Source organism: Gobio gobio (genome assembly GCF_949357685.1).
Source record: "Gobio gobio genome assembly, chromosome: 10".
In the NCBI taxonomy this organism is placed as follows: domain Eukaryota; kingdom Metazoa; phylum Chordata; class Actinopteri; order Cypriniformes; family Gobionidae; genus Gobio; species Gobio gobio.
This window is the reverse complement of record NC_137116.1, coordinates 53,314,937-53,319,936: the sequence shown is the minus strand read 5'-3', so window position 1 is coordinate 53,319,936 and position 5,000 is coordinate 53,314,937. Positions and strand designations below refer to the sequence as shown.

Below are 5,000 nucleotides of genomic sequence, written 5' to 3'. Positions count from 1 at the left end.
GCTGGACACACACACTAACCGACGCCAGACTGAGCAGAAGTGTTTCTGAAGCAGAGAAGACGCGCTTTGAACTGCGGAAGGTAAGACATGTATATGCGTGTGACGTCACGGCGGTACATACGTTACCTTTGATGTTTGTTACAGTGTTACAGCAAGTGCACGCTTACTGTACACACACACACACACACACACACACACACACACACACACACACACACACACACACACACACACACCCGCTCACAGAGAACACGTCTGACACAAGAAAGCTTTAGGATGCGAGTCGTTATTCTTTAAACACCTTGATTACGTGCAATGCTATACAACTAAAACTACTTTAAACTTTTATTATTATTATTATTATACATGTAGTTTCTGAGAATGTTAGCACTTTTAACCTTCTAATGCATGGATTATTGAACCACATTTGGTTTTAAAACAAGAATATAACCATTCCAGTGACTTTTCATCAGCTTAGTTTAATCTATGGCTCATATAGAATTATGGGATGGGGTCAAAGGTGATCACCCATGGTGGTTTGGTTGTAACATCACACCCTGAAGGGTTAAAAACTGCTGTGTTTACTGTAGAGGAGTCCACAGAACCTTATACTGCATTATGTGATTCAAAGAAATCCGTTGCATATAGACATCCTTTAATATGTCCATATGTATTTTAACATCAAATCTCGAATGCATATTAGTTGCACATGCATAATGCATAATGAGTTGATGTTCTGCCGCTCAGATGAAGAGCTTTATTGAATGTGTCATGCTTGAGTTGGGAATAGTTTGCATTCCTGGTGGCTCGAGGTGTTTTTTCAAGCTCTGGTTCGCTCATTCATGATAAAATGTCATTTCTGGTGGAAGTAATTAGACGGCATCAAAGCCACAGAGATCTTGTTATTCCAAACCTCTGAATCAAGCTTTGGTGTGTCAGCGTTTGACTCTGTCCACCTGTCAGATGTGTGTGTGAGAAGGGTTGAGTCCTGTAGTTCAGAGAGATGGATCACACTGATGTGTTACAGAACAAAATCCATGTTTCCATATTTAGCAGATTCGCCAGTGCAGAACTCACTGTCCTGATGTCAGGGTGTTGTTGGTGGTTGCTAAGACGTTGCTAGGGTGGTACTAAGTTTCATGTACCAGTTTTTTAATATGGTATCCACACTACTTCCAAGAACTCCGTAAAGCACTCCGTAAAGCACTCCGTAAAGCACCAAAACCTGAAATTAAAGTTTTCATTTAGTTGAAAAGCAAAATTTAATATAAAATGTAGTATTAAATTTAATGAATCAAATTTGTTTAATAATCTATATAGATAGATAGATCTGTGAAAGACAACAGACGGACGGATTTGGATGGATGGATAGAGATAGATGAATGGAGACGGAGAGAGATGGATGGCTGGAAATAGGATAGATGGATGGATGGATGGATGGAGACGATAGATGGATGGATAGAGATATAGATAGATAGACGGATAGAGATGGATGGATGGAGACGGATAGAGATGGATGGATGGAAATAGGATGGATGGATGGATGGATGGATGGAAATTGGATGGATGGAGACGATAGATGGATGGATAGATGGATGGGTAGAGATATAGATAGATGTATGGATGTATGTATGTATAGATAGATAGATAGATAGATAGATAGATAGATAGATAGATAGATAGATAGATAGATAGATAGATGGATGGATGGATGGATGGATGGATGGATGGATGGATGGATGGATGGATAGAGTTAGATGTATGGATGGATTGATGGATAGATATGGATGGATGGATGGAGATATAGATAGATAAATGGATGATAGAGATGGGTGAATGGATGGATGGATAGATAGATAAATAGATGGATAGAGATGGATGATGGATAGATGGATGGATAGAGTTAGATGTATGGATGGATTGATGGATAGATATGGATGGATGGAGATATAGATAGATAAATGGATGATAGAGATGGGTGAATGGATGGATGGATAGATAGATAAATAGATGGATATAGATGGATGGATAGAGATAGATGGATGGATAGAGATAGATGGATGGATATAGATGGATGGATAGAGATAGATAGATAGAAAAATGGATGGATAGAGATGGATGGATGGATGGATGGATAGAGATAGATGGATGTATATAGATGGATGGATGGAGATAGATAAATGGATGAATAGAGATGGATGGATGGATGGATATAGATGGATGATGGATTGATGGATGGATGGATGGATGGATGGATGGATAGAGATAGCTAGATGGATGGATAGAGTTAGATGTATGGATGGATTGATGGATAGATATGGATGGATGGATGGATGGATGGAGATATAGATAGATAAATGGATGATAGAGATGGGTGAATGGATGGATGGATAGATAGATAAATAGATGGATAGAGATGGATGATGGATAGAGATAGATGGATGGATATAGATGGATGGATAGAGATAGATGGATGGATATAGATGGATGGATAGAGATAGATAGATAGAAAAATGGATGGATAGAGATGGATGGATGGATGGATGGATGGATGGATAGAGATAGATGGATGGATATAGATAAATGGATGAATAGAGATGGATGGATGGATGGATGGATATAGATGGATGATGGATTGATGGATGGATGGATGGATGGATGGATAGAGATAGCTAGATGGATGGATAGACAGATATATGGATGGATGGATAGAGATAGCTAGATGGATGGATAGATGGATGATGGATGGAGAGATAGCTAGATGGATGGATGGATGATGGATGGAGAGATAGCTAGATGGATGGATGGATGATGGATGGAGATAGATAGATAGATAGATAGATAGATAGATAGATAGATAGATAGATAGATAGATAGATAGATAGATAGATAGATAGATAGATAGATAGATAGATAGATAGATAGATAGATAGATAGATAGATAGATAGATGGATTTGAATTTGAATTGCATTTAATAAAAAAATGTATATCAACTTTATAATAACAGAATTATGTTTGTACTCTGGTTGGTTATAAACAGTTAAAAGGTGTCTGTCATAAATCCTCCACACTTCAGTCTCATGTCCAGACGCTGGTGTGTTTGTCACTGCACAGGTCATGTGACTCCTGTGATCCTTCAGTGATGTTACAGGTCCAGAGCTTTCCCACTGTAAGGGAAGCGGGTCTAAGGTCAATGCACACATCATGAGCCGGGATGAGTGTGTAATGAGTGCACTGTCACTTTAAATAAAAGCATCAGTTAATGACGAGTTATTGAGTAGTGTGTGTGTGTGTGTGTGTGTGGCGGATCTTCATCTCAGACTGAACCTGTTAATGACGGTGTAAGCAGAGCTCGTGATCGCTCAGCAGATGTGCTGGGATGTCTGGAAGCATTTTGGCTCATTTTCACCAAATCAACACCGTGGTCGGTCCTTCACACTCCGCAAGCGTGCACCAACACGGGTGGATCATCAATGTCAGAAACACACTCTCTCGCGTTCCCTTCTTCAGCGCATTATGCATCCACACACACATGAATGCCAATAAAACTGTCAACAGCGTAACAACAGAATAATTGCTGTTTTGTTCCACTGAAATGATTCTTCTTTCTTTCTTTTCTTTCTTTCGATGCTAATTCTTCTAATAATCTCTCTCCCTCCTGTCGTTTCTCTCTCATCCTCTCGTTTCCTTGGTTGTTCTTGCGGCGGTTTAGGGGATTTTCTGTTGAAGTGATTAGTCTGTGTGTGGTGTTAATAATCTCTAATCTACGCCCCTCTGCCCCGCTCTCGTGTGCTTAGCACTGCAGAACTGAGTAATGAGTCCGGCCGGCGTGTCCCATGTGCACTGTATACTAGAGGTTGACTAATATAGGGTTTTAATGGCCAGTACTGATCCCGACATCTAGAGAGCGGGTCACCCGTGGCCATAATGCTGACCTGTACATAATACTATGGAAGTTTCCGCCATTGGAAATTGCTTTTTTTCTCACAAATTTGCGAGATATAAGCATAGACTGTAAAAAAAAATGGATGTAGTGTCTGTGACCAAGGGGGACCCCGCCCCAAACACGATTTCTACACACACACACACACACACACACACACACATCACAGTTTTATCGAAACCCCAACTGCCACCTATCACCCTAATACCCATCCAATTTGATGTTCCCCCAACAGACATTATACCGACTATACACTCACCTAAAGGATTATTAGGAACATCTGTTCAATTTCTCATTAGTGCAATTATCTAATCAACCAATCACATGGCAGTTGCTTCAATGCATTTAGGGGTGTGGTCCTGGTCAACACAATCTCCTGAACTCCACACTGAATGTCAGAATGGGAAAGAAAAGTGATTTAAGCAATTTTGAGCGTGGCATGGTTGTTGGAGTATTTCACAATCTGCTCAGTTACTGGGATTTTCACGCACAACCATTTCTAGGGTTTACAAAGAATGGTGTGAAAAGGGAAAAGCATCCAGTATGCGGCAGTCCTGTGGACGAAAATGCCTTGTTGATGCTAGAGGTCAGAGGAGAATGGGCCGACTGATTCAAGCTGATAGAAGAGCAACTTTGACTGAAATAACCACTCGTTACAACCGAGGTCTGCAGCAAAGCATTTGTGAAGCCACAACACACACAACCTTGAGGCGGATGGGCTACAACAGCAGAAGACCCCACCGGGTACCACTCATCTCCACTACAAATAGGAAAAAGAGGCTACAATTTGCACAAGCTCACCAAAATTGGACAGTTGAAGACTGGAAAAATGTTGCCTGGTCTGATGAGTCTCGATTTCTGTTGAGACATTCAGATGGTAGAGTCAGAATTTGGCGTAAACAGAATGAGAACATGGATCCATCATGCCTTGTTACCACTGTGCAGGCTGGTGGTGGTGGTGTAATGGTGTGGGGGATGTTTTCTTGGCACACTTTAGGCCCCTTCATGCCAATTGGGCATGGTTTAAATGCCACGGCTGACCTGAGCATTGTTTCT

General features: G+C 40.9%; 1 protein-coding gene across 1 annotated transcript in view; it reads left to right on the top strand.

Moving 5' to 3' along the window:
- plxnb3 (plexin B3) overlaps positions 1–5,000 on the top strand; it is a 139,643-nt gene that overhangs the window by 55 nt on the left and 134,588 nt on the right. Inside the window, exon 1 of the mRNA XM_079828012.1 lies at positions 1–80. This exon is cut by the window's left edge and continues 55 nt beyond it. The gene's annotated coding sequence lies outside the window, so the exon portion shown is untranslated. The remainder of the gene's footprint in view (positions 81–5,000) is intronic.